Raw genomic sequence first — 17,627 nt, forward strand, 5'->3', positions numbered from 1 at the left:
TCGGTGGGAGCCGCGCTGCCTGCATTATTTGGGGGTCTATATTTATCACACCCCGGCTGATTTGCTGGAAGGCAACATCACCCGCTGTATTACTGCCCTACGGGGGTCCATGGACTTCTGGTCGACCCTGCCGTTATCCCTGGCTGGTAGGATTTCCCTGCTCAAAATGGTGGCCCTACCCAGGCTTCTGTATTATTTTAGGACACTCCCGGTGTGGGTCCCGAGCTCTATTTTTAAACGCCTGAGGTCTCTGGTCATAGCGTTTTTATGGGGCACGGGCAGAAGACGCATAGCGCTCGATACTTTGCTGCGCCCCAAGGATGAAGGAGGAATGGCGGTGCCGGATTTTGAAGGGTATTACCTGGCTGCGCAGCTGCAGATTTTTACTCAGGAGGTTGCGAGAGTATATAGAGGCCCTGAGGACGCGAGAGCAGAAGGCACCCCGCGGCATGTTCTGGCGTACATCTCGCTGCACCAGAAGCTCCGGGTGGGAGATTTGACGGTCGAGGAGCAGACGTTCCGACTCTGCTGGGACCGGGCCCGTAAGCGGGCAGGAGTCCGCCTTATGTATGCCCCTGAAATTCCGCTGGGTATGATCACGGCCCTCCCGCATGGAGGTGACTGGTCGCGCCTGCTAGGTTGGGAGGAGGCGGGGATACAGATGCTGGGTGATCTATACGAGGATGGAGTACTGCTGCCGTTTCAGGCTTTGCAAGAGCGTTTCGACCTGCCGAGAGGCGACTACTTGTTGCATGCAGCGGTCACGGGTGCAATGCAGGCCCACTGGGGGGAAGGCTTGCAGGAGCCGGGCACCTCCATGGCCTGTCAGTACACGATGATGGCCGCGGGGTCCTTTAGGGCTGTCACTTGCTTGTACTCCAGGATGCAGAGGGAGGCCTTGCAACCATTGACGGCCCTGAAGGCCAAGTGGGAACTGGACCTTCAGGTGGAAATACCTGATGCGACCTGGGGCCAGTTACTGAGGCGGGCAAGGAAGAGCTCGAGAAACGCCAGGTTTCAACTAATCCACTTCTATGTCATCCACAGGGCATACCTCACACCGGGGAAAATACAACAGTATTTTGGGGTAGACAACGCTGCTTGCCCTAGGTGTAATACGGTCGGGGCGGATCTGGGTCACATGCTATGGGATTGCCCCGCTCTGGGAGACTATTGGCAGGAAGTGGGGCGGGCCCTTAACAGCGCGACAGACAGAGACATCCAGTATACAAAAGCGGTTGGCATTCTTCACTGGTTCCCACACACGCCTAGAAACAAGACCACTAGCAAATTTATAGACTTGGGACTTATTCTGGCCAAGCGGGAGATAACGAGGAACTGGAAGTCGAGAGTGGGGCCCACGTATAAGAGATGGTATGGGGAATGCCTGAGGTGGGCCGCATGTGAAAGCACCCTGAGGTACCAGGTGGCCTGGAGGATGAATGACGAGAAGGCTCTGGAGAGGGCTACTGCATGGGAAAGGATGGTGCAGGCGCTCCGAGACATGGACGCTGAGGAGCTAGAGGGTGAGGATGAGCTAGATGGGGCAGGCCCTGTCACTTTGCAGGAGAGCACACCTTGGCGAATGTTTGTTCCTCCTACAACGCGCCAGACACTCTTATACTGCTGATTCAACGCAGAGCGACCACGGGGGGGGGGGGGTGGGAAGGAAGTCGGAATTGGCGAGCTGTTGGGGCACCGAAATTAAGGGAGGGGGAGGGGTGGAAATCACAAAAGCAACCCAGCAATACTTGACTACTAATGCTGTCAGACATTGTAAGGTGTTACGAGAGACATTTATGGACAAGGCCACCCGCACCAGAGGAAAAGGCGGGCCCCCCGGATAATGTGGGACTGAATAACACCACTCTTGTACACTGCGAATGTATATTGTTGACTGTCTTGTCTGTACATTTATATTGGTGATGCAATAAAAATGATGTTAAAAAAAAAAAAATGGCTATTCTTCTCCAGCATTCTCCAGGAAAATACATCTGACAGTCTACAGTGTGACTATATGGAAAATGACTTCCAGTGATGAACACCATGCAGACATTTTCCTGGATTCTTAATATATATTGAAAAAGGTGTTTCGGGGTCTGCGCAGGCAGCACGGAATCATTCAAGGTTTAAGACTATCAATGAAGATCATACAATGCAGAAGTTATAGTACAGTAGTTACATACACAATAACATCAATGTCCCTCAAAACTAATCTTTATAAAAAACATTTTTATTTGTTTTTTTCTATTAGAAATGCAGGTCAGTTAGAATAAATCTCAAGGTCTTAGCACCCACCAGTAGGAGTGACAATATAACCCGGGTGTCATTCTAGCATTAGCACAGTGTGGCTGTGCACTCCGGTTAGTATTAAGAGTCGATGGGTAAAGTTATCCAGTAGCAAAGGATCACAAACACAGTTGCAAGACCAGCACAAAATATGACTACCTCCCCCCTATGAAAAAAAACCTTAATTGGCTCCTTATGCAAGCACGTTGTACTTTTAGATCAGCATCTATAACACCACACTAACTTAGCAAGAAAGTATACTTATCAGGAAATCATATACATCTTCATATCACCAAATATTTACAACTTGAAATCAAGCACTGTACAAGACTACTTTTTATTGCTCTTTCTCAGGCAGCACACCTAAGATATGAAATAAACTACTGATCAATTTAAGGGGGCCCACCTAAGATATGATATAAAATACTGTTCAAGATAAGACCGAACCCTCTTTCACTATGTTTAAAAAACACCTCCTTCTGACAAACGCCATAAACAGCCACCTCTTATCATTCCAGCATGAATACGAGTATTCTTCTTTCATAATTCCTGTTTATGGATTTTCAGAAGAACCACAACATGTGCTTTATATCTGTTCCAATAATTGTTGTGCTAGAGGCCAGGAATCGTTTCTTAAAACCCATTTGTTTCAGGTATAATCTTTCCACTATCAATGACCTGATTGTCTTATTGAAATCTCCACCACATTAATTTGTTTGTTATATTATGTACAAGTTCATGAAATCTTTTTTTCCTATATTTTAAAAGGAACATTTTTATCATCATGTTTACAATCGAAATATTTTATAAATTATTTGGTATATGTATTTACTTTAATGTGTTGATCCCTGCTGAGGTCTAAATCATTAACAATGGGAAAGAAAGCAAAAGAACTATCACTCAGACCTGGACAGCACCCACGAAGATCAATAGTGATGCATTTTATTGCATAAGATTGTAGTCTGTCTACTTTTTCTCGTTTATAAGAAACTCTCCTCCTTATTGTTCAATACATTTTCCAACAGTAGAGTAGTTGTGAGTTAAGCTTTTGTACACCTTGTCCAAATTGCCAACACGTACAATGTTGTTGCTATTCCCAAGCCACCCTGCTGCTAAATGTTGCCTTCAGGACTTTCAAAACACTGTGAGAAATAATGGAAATGCAAACAAGTTTTATAATTTTTGGGACAGCACACATTGAAGACATTGCTATAAAAGTTGCATCAAGTTTAGGCAATGTCAACAAGTTTGGCGATTCAAACACAAGCGCAGAGTTTTTGGCGTCCCAATACTTGTTAGCTTTGCCATAGTTTATGGTCTAAACCATTCAAACAGGGTCGCTTGTGGGTGTGTAAACATGAGCATGGAAGGACAGCCATCTACGAATATTTTTGCTCAAGTAGTATAACATACCATCTCATATCTGCCCATGCCCCACACGCTCTAGTAGACATATTTAACAGTTTTGTTTCTAAAGTATAATAAAATCTTTCCAAGATAGTCATTGATGACTGCAAATACGTACAGACACATAGCAGGTATCATGTAATGTGTTGGTTTTTTTTGCAACACTTTTTTCTTAATTTATCGTTCCAAGATGGTGTAAGGTTATTTTGGGATAGTAAATCGAGAAAGAAAGTATGAGGGGCCGATTCACAGAACTAATCTGAGACAAGGGGGCGCTAGAGGGCGCACGAGCTGTATGGCCGCACTCCAGTGAGGCTCCGGCAGCCTGGCATCATTATCCTGCATTAATCCTGTTTACCCTGCTCCCACCCGTCCGAAACTCCCCACGCAAGGACAGTGAGTGTCGCTGGGCACTCGGTGCGAGTTTGGTGGCTCTGCCTTCATGGGTGGCGGCGGTAGAGCCCTTCAAAGATTCAGCCCGGGAGGCGCCCTGCCGCGGTGGAACCCTGAGTCGGCTCGCGCAGCTACGCGACACCGAGGCTCACCACGAGGCATCCAAGGCCTGAAAAACGGAGGCGTGTGGCGCTCCTGTTCTCGATAGCGGAGGCGGACCGGGACTCATCTCACCACCCCCCTCCCCGGCCTCGACCGACAACAGAGTGCGGACTGGTGAGAATCCCTGTGCGACCACAAGCTGCTGCGCTTAGTGACATAGCGAGCGCTGATAGCGGCGCCCCCGCTTCCAAAGAGCCCCGCTTTCAGCACATTGACTGGCACATTGTCATAGCGCCATAGAAATCGTCTTGCTGCCTCCATACTATTTGAGCCTTGCCCTAACCTGTGAAATGATTATTGACCGCGCTACAGCCACGGGCTCCTCTGCAGGCACATCAACAGAGCGCTTTTGTACATAGGAGCGCTTCCTACTACACGAACTTCCACGGTTGGGCCTGGGGGCGCTGCCGGCTGCCCTGCGCTGTACCGCGCGCCGCGGCGACGTTGCCTCTGGCCCCGGAGCCCTGTTGATTGCACCAACACATGTACTAACCCTGGCTTCCCTTCAAGCCTCTACAGTGGAGCCACCAGGACCTTCCTACACCCCGTGCTTAAGCAGTTTGCCTGGGGGTGCTGCCGGCCGCTCTGCGTGGTGCCGCCCACCAAAGTAACATCGTCTCCAGCCCTCGTGGCCCTGCTGCTTGCGCAGTCTCATGCACCAACCTTAGCTTCCTCATAAATTACCCCTGCAGAAACTACCAAGACTTTCCTTGCCCACCTGTGGCGTAGAAGAGGCAACGCAACTGCTGCACTACGCGTCATTGATAGAGAGGTGCCTTTTTGATCTCAACTACACCAGGCGGGATCAGCATTCGCCTGGAGCGAAGCCATTTTGCATCCTCGGCGCAATGGGGAAACCTGACAATAAACAGCCCAAACTTCATTTTGAGGCTGCAGTGTAGAAAAAAGTGACAAGGAATACAGTGGAAAGCGGACAGCCTCGGAGTCCTTCCGCGGAAGTGTCCACATCAGCCCCCACGGTGCCGGACATTGCCACAATGCTGCATGAGATGCGCCAGGGCTTTGCCACTGTTGTCGATAAAGTTGACCGGCTTTCGGCCAGAATGGACGGCATAGTCCAGAAGATGGATATCCACGAGGAGCGCATTACGGAAGCGGAGCGCCGCATATCCGAAAACGACGACACCACGGCGGCGCACACCTCGAGACTCTCAAGGATGGACAATGTGTTGCGAGTGATTGCCGCCAAAAATGAGGAATTGGAAGCGAGAAGCCGAAGGAATAACATCCGCGTCACGGGCACACCAGAGACGACCAACACAGGGAAAATGGAGCTCTACATTGAGAAGATACTTATATCTGCAGAGGCCTTCTCGAACCAATTTATTGTGGAACGCGCTCATCGCTCCCTTGGACCTCAGCCCAAGCCTGGTGCCCCGCCGAGGCCCATAATTGCGCGCCTGCTCAATTATAGAGATCGAGATGCGGCACTGCGGGCGGCCCGAGCGAACCAGAACCTCACACATGATGGTGTGACGTTCTCTATCTATCCTGACTTTACCCCAGTGGTGCAAGAACAACGGCGTAAATTCCTTGCTGTTAAAAGGAAACTTAGAGGCCTGAACATTGACTATGCCCTCTTATACCCGGCCAAATTGAGAGTGACTCATCAGGGCACACAACATTTCTTTCTCAACCCGCAACAAGTCGAGGATTATATTAAAACTTTGCCTAAACAGGGACGACGTTCTGCGGAAGCTGAGGGCCAACATGACTCGAGTTCTGAATAGGTGGTCGGCGGCCCTATGTTGCTAGGCCTCTGCATACTACTGGAACATGCTACCTATCTCACTGCAGGGTTCGGTGGTCCTACTGCGGCTCGAGGCTGCAACAGATACTTGGGGTACCAAGGACGGGTACTGGACTGCAGACGGTAACGTATGCCAGGCACCCACCCCCCTGCCCCCTTTCCCCTCCGGATAGTGACATCAGGGGCGGACATGTACGGAGCGGGAGGTGGAGGGGTGGAAGGACGTGCACCTCTAATGACCCCTAATGGGTATACCCCAAAGACCTGGATTTCAATTCTATTGATGTTTGGTTGGTTTTGTTGCTGTTTGGGAGGGGGGTGGGCTTGGAATGCTGGCAAGTTGGGGATGCTTCAGTGGGTGGGGGGAGGGGGGCGAGATGCCTTGTATGGGAGAAATGCAGACAGCAGAGCATGGCTCATTCTGGAGGAGCCGTATAGACTGCACGAGCGGGGACGGGAATCAGCTGCTGCTGTTCTTTCTGCGCGCATGACTTGTTTACTGGGGAATCTTGGGGATGGGCGGGAGGGGGGTAAAATTGGGAGGAATGTTTGGGGAGACAGGTGCTTCACTACAGCCACTGCTAAATTATGGAACACCCTCCCATTGCATATCAAAACTGCCCCCACCCTCATTAAATTCCGAAAGAGCCTCAAGACATGGCTTTTTTCCTCTGTTTAACTACCCTCAAAGAGTAAGGAGTTCTCTGATCACCAGCGCCGAGACACCTGTATGGGTATTTGCGCGCTTTAAAAATAGCAAAAAATAAATAAATAAATAAATAAATATGTTCATAACATGTGCACTAGGTATCCAAGAATTACTACTATGTCTTGATGTGAGGCTCTCTGAGTGAGTCGGGGAGATAAATGGGCCTATTATGGGATGTGTGAATTATATGTTGCAACAAAACATTGCTGGGGACGGGAACACTGCTCATGGGCTAGGCCCTCCACTCGCCTTGGGGAGTGCAGGGCGCACACGACTTGAGCGGAACCCAATGCTTGCTGGTATTGGGTGCGCCATGCCGGATGCCGCTGATTCTGGTATATGTGTACACATGCACACATGGGGGACACAAACTTGAATATCATCACATGGAATGTGAGAGGACTCGGTGATCATAGAAAGAGAAGGCAAATTCTAGGCTATCTTGATCGACATAACATTCAAGTTGCTTTCCTTCAGGAGACACATTTCAAACCTCATGGACCGCACTCATTTGGGAAACGGTGGGCCTCTTATACAGTTTTCTCCTCATAGTCATCATATGCACGGGGTACGGCTATTCTGATAAAAAGAAACACGCCTTTCCATCTGGCTGGCTCTACGACAGATACACAGGGGAGGTTTTGCTTAATGTGGGGCAGATTGGGTTGCATGGCTGTGACATTGGCCTGCTGCTACGGCCCTAATGTGGACGATCCACAGTACTTTACTGACTTGTGGGCGGCAATCGTGGGCACTGGACCACAACACATCATATGGAGGGGTGATTTCAACACTGCCCTGAACCCTGTCTTGGACAGGTCGCACCCCACCCCCCATCACTATACTCGTGGGAGGGAGGTCCTCCGTGCGATTATTGAGGATAATAAGCTCATAGATGCATGGAGGTCTATGCATGGGGCAAAGGGGGAAGGTACACACTTCACTGCGCAGGCACGCTCATGGGCCAGGCTGGATTATGTACTCTTGACACCACAGCTCTACACATCCCTAGAATACTCAACGCATCCCCCCAGAACATATTCGGATCACTCGCCTGTAATAGTCACGCTAAGAGGGACTGAACTGGGCCCCCCTGTTACGGCGTGGCGTATGCAACCCACGATGCTGCTTGATACAGAATTCCAGGAGGAGCTTAGAACTGAATGCCTAGACTTTTTCAAACGAAATAAAGACTCAGTCCGAGATGTCGAAACTATATGGGATGCTTTTAAAGTCACGCTCAGGGGTCTTTGCATATCAAAGGGCTCGGGAGTGCTCAAGAGTATTCTGAATAGATTGAAGACTCTGGAATCAGATCTTAGACACGCGGAGGATGCACTCCGCGCTAATCCAGGGAGTGCTACCCTGGCTGTGATCCGTGCCAAACTGTCGGAATACACTGATGAAGCTACTCGGGAGGTAAAGTTCAGGAACAAACACTGGGTGGCCAGAAGATATGGGGAGGGTGAGAGGCCTGGGAAGGCCTTAGCTGCAACGATTAGACTTATGCGTTCGCCTACTGTCATACTTGAGTTGGAAACGGCTGAGGGGGTACTACTCAGAGATACCACACACATACTGAATGCATTTGCAGAACACTATAGCGCGCTATACTCCTCAAACAGAACGGGGGAACTGACACTGGACGACTACCTGGCGGATGTTTCACTGGGGTGGCTGAGCGATTCACAGAGGGCCTTCCTAAGTGCCCCGTTCGAATTAGACGAAGTACGTGAGGCTATCATGCACATGAAATCGGGTAAGGCCACTGGATTGGACGGCATTCCTATCGAATTTTACAAGACGTTCATAGACTTCATGGCGTCATTCCTGCGCGAGGTGTACGAGGATGCCTTGGAGGTTTGCCATCTCCCCGCCTCTATGAGAATCGCTCTCATCACATCCCTCCTCAAGCCACGGAAGCCTGCTAAGAACTGTGACTCATATAGGCCCCTGTCGCTGCTGAACTGCGATGTGAAAATTCTCGCTAAGTTAATAGCTGCGCGCATTAGCCTTTTATTACCCGATCTGATACTCCCTGATCAGACTGGATTTGTCCCGGGCAGGGCGACATCACATAATCTCTGCACCTTTTTCTCTATCTATGATTCTGTTCACGAGGACTTGCCGATGGCGGCCATATTTTTGGACGCCACCAAGGCGTTTGATTCGCTGGAGTGGGATTATGTATTCAGGGTACTCGAACGCATGGGCTTCCCACTTATCTTCATATCCTGGATTAGACTATTGTATACACGCCCGGTAGCCAGGGTACTCATTAACGGCAGGTTATCCCCGGAATTCCCGGTGTCCAGGGGAACTAGGCAGTGTTGCCCCCTTTCCCCACTCCTATTTGCCATAGCCACTGAACCCCTCGCAGCAAAACTGCGTCAACATCATAGATATAGTGCATTAAGGTGTTTTCAACGGCAGATACTAATCTCGATGTATGCCGACGATATTACACTCTTTGTCCGCCACCCGGGTGTGAACTTGCACCCCATCCTTAGGGAATTCATTCGGTTTGCAGCCCTCTACGGTGTCCAGATCAACTGGACCAAGTTGTGCATTTTCCCACTTACCGCCTCGACCCATAAGTTTCCGTTAGAGTGCCCACTTGCCTGGTGTGAGGGAGATTTTAAATACCTGGGAATACACATAGAAAAAGACAGGGAGGCATTGATTCGGGCCAATTATGGCACAGTGATGGATAAAATCAGTGACAATATCTCTAGATGGATAACCCTTCCCCTATCCATGGCTGGAAGGGCTTCATTAATTAAGATGGTGATACTCCCTCAGCTCCTATACCTTTTCCTGAACATACCATTTCACCCTGGAGCCTATTTTTTTCGACTGCTGCGCTCGGAACTGCTTAAACTAGTATGGGGCGGGAAATCACCGAGGCTCAAATGGGAGGTCCTTATCAGGCCTTACTCACAGGGTGGCTTTGGGATCCCAGATTTCGAACTCTATTACCGCGCAGCTCAGGCCCACTTTGCCTACTTCGGGGTAAGACAACCTAGATACATGCCCCAATAGGCGGCTGAACACTGGCTGGCGCACCCAACCCCGATTGACGGCGCGTTATACTCCCCGGTGGAAGGTAGGGACAAAACCCCCAACACAGTATTGAGCACAGTGACTGCGTGGCAGCAGATAACATCGAAACTCGATTTACAACTATTGTACGCCCCATTATTACCCTTAGTTTACCACCCGCAGCTACCACTTCTACAAGAAGCAGGCTTTCAGAAACTACTGACGAAAATACATGTTCGAACATGGGGGGACCTATACCGTAATGGCACATTCCGTTCCAAGGAACAACTCTACGAAGGTATACAGCCGACACCGCTAGAGGTATTTTATTATATCCGACTCCGGCACGGTTTACAGGCGGTTACACCTGACTTCCCACACGAGCCTCCTGTACTTCTCCCACTACAGAACCTGCTTTTGCATGATAGCCCCAACAAACTGGTGTCTACACTATATAAATCAGTCCGGGCTAATCTGGAATACACTGACTTTCCTGCTAGGAAGAAGTGGGACCAGGAGTTGGACACAACACTTACTGATAGACAGTGGGATTTTTGTATGCAACGGACGGAGCGCATATCGTCTAGCAGTAGATATAGGATCATTCATTACAAATTCCTACACAGATTGTACCACACGCCTGCACGGCTACACAGATTCCAGTTAAGAACCACTGACAATTGTGATAGATGTGGTGAGCCTGGGGCAGATTTCTTACACCTTGCATGGGGATGCGACCAGGTGCACCACTACTGGGATCAAGTCTTTCAAGCCATATCCAAAATAATACACATGGTAGTGGACCCATCCCCGATTGTAGCACTACTGGGCTATGTGGAGCCACTTCAGGCAGCCCACCGCAAGTATGTGGCACTGGCTATGCTGTTGGCCAAGCGAAGAGTGGCCTGCAGGTGGGGGAGGGGACGGGCCCCCAAATTCAAGGATTGGATGCAGGACATGGTGTACTGTCAAGAGCAATTGCATACCTACTCTGAACTGTTACTGATTGCTTCTAGACCTACTGACATATGGGCCCCGCTGCAATGCTATCTACTAGAGGTTGCCTCGGAGGATAACAGTGATCGCTGATTTATGTGATATGCTAATGGTATGCTGCTGTAGACTAGCATGGTCACAGGAGAGTGTACAAAAGTGATATGCGGCTGTGTTTCCTGCTATTGATATTACCCCCCCCCCCTTTTTCCTTTTTACCCTGCGGGCCGCTCCTGCAATTGATGTTGTTCCTTTGCTCGCTAAGTGACGCTGTAGAGGTGGTTGCCCGGTGTATGGGGTATGGGGGACCATGTCGACGCCTTACATGTAACAACGGACTGTTCTGGTTCTATTATTGTTCCCTTGAGATGCACTGTCTGAGCTGCACCACGCCCAGATGTGGGCCCGCCGCTTACCTGACGCACGGATATCTCCCATTTATAGATTGGATACCGCACATGTTGAGGTTTAATAACAAAAAACTGTAAAAAGCGAGACAAGTTGATTTGTTTATATTGCCTATGCAGTCTGTCAGTACATTTATATAACAACTATGTAACAGTACATGTGAAATTGATTTTGTATATCTTATAATCCTGATGATGGTACAAATTGCGGCCGGCCTCAGGGTTGTAGGCGTGACGCTGTGTACACTTGACAGTACTTAATAAAAGTCTTGCACCAAAAAAAAAAAAACTAATCTGAGACAAAATCCTAAACTTACTACTTTTGGTATTCACAGAAGAAATTTAGTAATAGTAAAGTTAGGATTTTGTCTTAAATTAGGATTTTGTCCTTCCCAAGTCTCAACCACCCTCACCACTGTGTGCGGACTTCCGTCCCATCTCCCACATCAACACTGAGATTAAACTGTTCACCACGATCCTTGCCCATTGACTCAAACCCCACTTGGCCATGCTGGTCTGCCCCGGACCAATGCGGATTCATGCCCTCACGTGGCACTAGACATTGTCTTCGTAGACTGCAGGTCACCCTGGCTCACCGTCATCTTCTTACTCCCTATCTGGCGATTCTTCTGGTGGACTTTGAAAAGGCCTTCGATTCGGTGGACTGGGGCTTCTTAGAGGACGTCCTGGTTATGATGGGACTCGGTCCCTGTTTTTGCGTCAAGGTTAAAGTTCTTTACACCTCCCCCCGCGCCCACGTCTAGTTGAAAGGGGGGATTGTCCCCTATCCCCCCTGCTTTTCGCCTTGGTGATGGAGCCCCTGGCATCCATGATGCGGACGCGCGAGTGTGGGCGGAGATGGGAGTGGCCCAACACCAAACCACTTGTGGGACACCCCGCGCCGCACGGCCACCAGCTGCTGCGTGTGCCCCTCTGCCCTGCCTAGCTGCCTCGCTGCCTGTCGCGCTGCCGCTGACCACGCCCCCTCCTCCGAGAGGCGCGGTCCGTGCCTGCCTGCCGGTTGCTCTGATTGTTTATTTAAATTGGTTCCCTTGACTTGTGCTTCTCCTTTTGCCTGTCTCTGTTTGTAAATTGTGCCCGTGTTTTTTGCTCTCTCCTTCCTGTCTGCCCGCCTACCTCGCCGACCTCCGCTCTCCCTCCCCGCTTCCCGCCACCGCCGCTAAGCCCCGCCCCTTTTTGCCTTCTGTATCCCTCCCCGCTCCCGCCTCCCAGCTGCCCCGCCCACCCGCGCACTTCGCCTTATATGGCGACCGTGCGAACGCGCAACGGTCACGCGCAGCGGGCGCGCCGATTGAGCGCCGAAGGCGCGCCAAAGGTAAGCCCGTCTGCGCCCGTCCGCGACCGGATCGCGACCAGCGCCAGGACCCCTGGCCCACGAAGACCCCGACCTACCCGCCTGACGTACTCCGCCGCCACCCTCATCGCACTCAACACCGGCCGACCCCCAGAATGCCACCAAGCCACACCACGACGCACCCACGGACCTTTCAGCTGCCACGCCTGCAAGTTCACCTGCATCCGGACCTGCCTTGCACCAGCACCCGCCAAGTCGAACACCAGCAGCACCCACCTCAAGTGCATCCTGCTCAACACCCGCTCCGTCCACAGACACGCCATCGAACTCTGGAATCTCCTAGACGCCACAGCCCCTGACGTTGCCTTCCTCACGGAGACCTGGATGAACGCCTCTTCAGCCCCCGACATCGCCATCGCCATCCCAGAGGGCTACAAGATCGTCCGGAGGGACCGCAACGCCAACCAGATGGGAGGAGGTATCGCCATCATCCACAGGAACACCATCCGTCTCACGACCAGCACCGACAACACCCTGACCAGCGCCGAACACCTGCATTTCCAGATCCACACCAACCCGAACACCACCCTCAGAGGCACCCTGATCTACCGACCCCCGGGACCACGCACACAATTCAGCGAGGACATCGCTGGCTTCGTCAGCCCGCATGCCCTCCCCTCCGCTGACTACATCCTCCTGGAGGACCTCAACTTCCATCTGGAAAACAACAACGACCGCAACACCAGCACCCTGCTCGACAACCTCGCCAATCTTGGACTCAAGCAGCTGGTGTCCACCCCCACCCACCTCGCCGGACACACACTCGACGCAGTCTTCTCCTCCAGCACAGACATCGACTTCAGCCACGCCACAGAGCTTCAATGGACGGACCACAGCTGCGTCCACTTCACCTTCAAGAGAACGACGACCCACCACCACCAGCAACAGGCCGCCCGCAGAAGCTGGAACAAGATCACAGCAGACCAGCTCGCCACCTCCCTGAGCCAGCACCCTCCTGCCAGCTCAGCGAACCCCAGCCAGGCCGCCGACAACCTCACGAAGTGGATCAGCACCTGCGCGGACGAGCTCGCCCCGCTGAGGACCCCGCCCAGCAGACCCGGCAGCAAGAAAGCCCCGTGGTTCACCGACGAACTCAAGAGCTCCAAGAAGAACTGCAGAGCCCTCGAGAAAGTCTGGAGAAGGGAACCTACACCGGACAACAGGACCACCCTCAAGCTGGCCACTCGGAAGCACCACCAGCTGATCCGCGCCGCCAAGAAAACTGCATTCAAGGACCGGCTGGACAACAACGCACACAACAGCAAGGAGCTCTTCAACATCGTGAAAGAGCTATCCAACCCCAGCGCAGGAAACAACGACATCACCCCATCGCAAGACCTCTGCGACTCCCTCGCTTCTTACTTCCACAACAAGATCGCGGACATACACAACAGCTTCAACAACCAACCAACGCACACCATGACCGAACAACCACCCCCCACCACCACCCTCCACGCCTGGACCCCAATCAGCACCGAAGACACCATCCGCACGATGAACTCCATCCACTCCGGATCACCGACCGACCCCTGCCCTCACCACGTCTTCAACAAGGCCGACGCTGTCATCGCACCCCACCTGCGAGACATCATCAACACATCCTTCGACACCGCCACCTTCCCTGAGAGCTGGAAGCACGCCGAACTCAGCGCTCTACTCAAGAAACCAACAGCGGACCCCACCGAACTCAAGAACTACCGCCCCATCTCGCTCCTCCCGTTTCCAGCCAAAGTCATCGAGAAGACCGTCAACAAGCAGATGGCCACCTTCCTCGAGTCGAATGGATCCCTCGACCCCTCACAGTCCGGCTTCCGAGCCAATCACAGCACCGAGACCGCCCTCATCGCCGCCACCGATGACATCCGAGCCCTGATGGACAACGGAGAAACAGCGGCCCTCATCCTCCTAGACCTCTCCGCAGCATTCGACACTGTCTGCCACCGCACCCTAGTACAGCGCCTCAGCAACGTCGGAATCCAGGACAAGGCGCTGGAATGGATCATCTCCTTCCTCGATGGAAGAACACAGAGAGTCTGCCTACCACCGTACAAATCAGAGGCCTCCGAAGTCATCTGCGGTGTCCCTCAAGGATCCTCTCTGAGCCCCACCCTCTTCAACGTCTACATGAGCCCCCTCGCGGCCATCGCACGCCAACACAACCTCAGCATAATCTCCTACGCCGACGACACCCAGCTGATCCTCTCCCTGACCAACGACCCCGCCACCGCCAGAGCCAACCTGCACGAAGGGATGAAAGAGGTAGCCGAGTGGATGACGACCAGCCGCCTGAAACTGAACTCTGACAAGACGGAGGTCCTCATCCTGGGCTCTTCACCCTCTGCCTGGGACGACTCCTGGTGGCCTCCCGCCCTGGGCACCGCACCCAAACCGACAGACCATGCACGCAACCTGGGCTTCATCCTGGACTCCTCCCTCTCCATGACCAGGCAAGTCAACAACGTCTCCTCGGCGTGCTTCAACATCCTACGCATGCTACGGAAGATCTTCTGGTGGATCCCCACCGAGACCAGGAAGACTGTCACCCAGGCCCTTGTCACTAGCCGACTGGACTACGGCAACGCCCTCTACGCCGGTACCACCGCCAAGCTCCAGAAGAGACTCCAGCGGATCCAGAACGCCTCAGCCAGACTCATCCTCGACATCCCACGAACCAGCCACATCTCCGGACATCTAAGAGACCTTCACTGGCTCCCCGTCAACAAAAGAATCACCTTCCGCCTCCTCACCCACGCACACAAAGCCCTACACGACCAAGGCCCGAGCTACCTCAACAGCCGGATCAACTTCTACGCTCCCAAACGCCACCTCCGATCAGCCAACCACGCCCTCGCCGCCGTCCCCCGCATCCGAAGAGCGACTACAGGAGGAAGGTCCTTCTCCTACCTGGCCGCCAAGACCTGGAACTCCCTCCCGACCGACCTGCGCCTGACCCAAGACCACCTCTCCTTCAGGAAGAAGCTGAAGACCTGGTTGTTCGAGCAGTAGCGGCACCCCCCCTCCCCCAAGCGCCTTGAGACCCTACGGGTATGTAGCGCGCTCTATAAATGTCATTGATTGATTGATTGAAACCAGACAAAATTGCACTCTACGCAGATGACATCCTCATCTATTTGGCAGATCCCGTTGGGTCAGGCCCCCATTGCCTTAGCATTCTACACCTCTTTGAACGGGCTTCGGGACTCAGGCTTAACCCGGATAAGTCAGCCTTGGTTCCCCTACACCTGTCATGGCAATCCAACATTCCTCTTTGCCGTCAATCCTTCAAATATTTGGGGAGATGGATGACCTTGCTCCCTGAGCTCAGCTGGGACCTCAACGTGGCCCCACTGGTGAAGTGGGCTGAAGCAGACTTCCGGAGGTGGTGGTCACTGCCCCTGAATCCTATGGGGAGGGTCGCCTTATTTAAAATGATGAAGCTCCCCCGTTTCCTCTATGTATTACAAAATACCCCCATCAGTTTTTATGGGGAAACGGTAGGGCCCGGTTGGCACTCAGCGTGTGTAGGATCTCCTTCTTCGACGGGGGATTGGGGATGACCCACCTCTATTTATATTATTTTGCCGCGCAGCTTCTCTCTTTACATGATTGGTTCAATGGGGATTGGTCAGACCCGACATACAGGCTCGAGGTCAGAAAGTTGGGCTTCACCAAGATCGAGGCTATGTTATATGGGGCCCCAATTCCCTCCCGTTTGCCAGAGGTGACACGCTCTGTGTTGCTGGCCTGGCGGGCTGCACTGCGACATACCAAATGGATGCACACGTTAACCCAATGCAAACCCTTGTGGCAGGGGACCTGGCACAAAGAAGTCAACGCACTACACGGGTTTAGAGCCTGGGACCTGATAGGCGTTTCGCAGCTAGACAATGTGTGGGTGGGGGATCACATGGAGACCTTCAGTGACCTCCAAAGCAGGTATTCCTTACACCAGTCACAATTTTATACGTATTTGCAGTTGCGCCTCACCCTTCACACCCGCCTCATGACTAGCATGTGCCTTCCTGACCACAGTCTGCCTGAGGCCCAGATAATGTTCGGTGACCTGGGAGGGGCGGCATCTCCCGCATCTACCGTACAATAATCAACAATGCCCCCACTCCCCTTGACCTACTACGGGCTCAATGGGAGGGTTGGGTAGGCACCTTAGACGAGGAAGACTGGTGCGACGCCCTTATGGCTTCTAGGACGGTCACGGCCTCTGCTAGGCTGCCCTTAGTGCAATTATACTATTTACATGCTACATATCTCACCCTGATGCGCCTTCACCGGGCCGGGCTTAGCCCATCCTCTGCTTGTGCCAGATGCGGTCATGACCCCGCAGATTTTTTCCATATGGTATGGGTATGTCCCCGCTTGGAGCGGTTCTGGGGGGAGATTGAGGAGGAACTCACTGAGGTCTAGGGATGGGAGGTCCCCCATGACCCAAAGCATGCGCTTCTGGGTATTACTCTGATGGGCTGGATGGGTCACGGTACGAAAAATTGTTCTACACTAAGGCAATGGTGGTTGCAAAAAGAGACATTGCGGCCTCCTGGAAGCTCTCCGAACCTCCGTGCGTTGGACGCTGGAGCACTGGGGTGGATTGGTGTGCCACACAGGAGAAAGTTCTGTACGAGGCTCGTGGATGACCTAAGACGTATCGTAGGGTTTGGGGAAAATGGTTGGGGGAGGTGGAGTAGTCATCAAAGGATTGTCCGATTTTATAATCCTATGTTTTTCTTTTTTGTTATTATCTGTAAATCTTGTGGTGCTGCTTTCTTTTTCTAAATCCTGGACTTTCATGATGTTGGACTGTAAGGCTGGTATTTTTATCTTTATTTTGTCAATCAATAAAAACAAAAATGTGTTTATCAAAAAAAAATAATTTGGATTTTGTCTTAAATTAGGATTTTGTCTTAAATTGGGATTTTGTCTTAAATTAGGCAACATCCTCACTTAAGACAAAATCCTAACTTAAGACAAAATTCTAACTTTACTACTAGTAAATGCTTTCTGTGAAGTAGTAAGTTTAGGATTTTATCTCAGGTTAGCTCTGTGAATCAGCCCCTCCGTGAGGAT

The 17,627-nt window shown here is 51.8% G+C and overlaps 1 protein-coding gene across 1 annotated transcript in view; it reads right to left on the reverse strand.

The window, feature by feature from the left end:
* Nucleotides 1-17,627, reverse strand: part of LOC147706821 (ATP-binding cassette sub-family C member 10-like) — a 1,330,844-nt gene that overhangs the window by 621,724 nt on the left and 691,493 nt on the right.

This window comes from Lissotriton vulgaris, chromosome 6 (assembly GCF_964263255.1).
Source record: "Lissotriton vulgaris chromosome 6, aLisVul1.2, whole genome shotgun sequence".
In the NCBI taxonomy this organism is placed as follows: Eukaryota; Metazoa; Chordata; class Amphibia; order Caudata; family Salamandridae; genus Lissotriton; species Lissotriton vulgaris.